The sequence below is a fragment of the Corvus brachyrhynchos genome, unplaced genomic scaffold (genome assembly GCF_000691975.1).
Source record: "Corvus brachyrhynchos isolate BGI_N302 unplaced genomic scaffold, ASM69197v1 scaffold490, whole genome shotgun sequence".
In the NCBI taxonomy this organism is placed as follows: domain Eukaryota; kingdom Metazoa; phylum Chordata; class Aves; order Passeriformes; family Corvidae; genus Corvus; species Corvus brachyrhynchos.
This window is the reverse complement of record NW_008235774.1, coordinates 1,349,022-1,349,436: the sequence shown is the minus strand read 5'-3', so window position 1 is coordinate 1,349,436 and position 415 is coordinate 1,349,022.

The window sequence follows — 415 nt, the reverse complement described above, 5'->3', positions numbered from 1 at the left end:
GCCGTGCCCCGGGCCGGGAACGCCCCCGGGGCCGTGGGACGCTGCGCTCCCCGCGGGACTCGCCGCGCCCCCGCTGCCCCCTCGCCGAGGCGGTCTCGGTTGCACTTTCTGTGGAGCGATGGGATGCGGAGGGTTTTGTCCCCGAGCGCTCCGCAGCCCGGCACGGCATCGCGCAACCCGTACGAGGGGTTGAAGGGGTTGCGGGAGCCGGAGCCCGACGGATGTGCGGTGCCGGCAATGCCGACCGAGGGCTGCTTGCGGGAGGAGCGGGTTTGTCGCATGGTAGTCATGGCTGCCCAGAGCCGGCTCCTTAATCCTCTAGAACGACTTCAGGGTCCGGAGCCTGCTCCTGCCTGCGTGTGCGTGTCACAGAGCGGCTGGCCTTCGGGGCACCGGGCCGGGGGGCAGCCGGGCG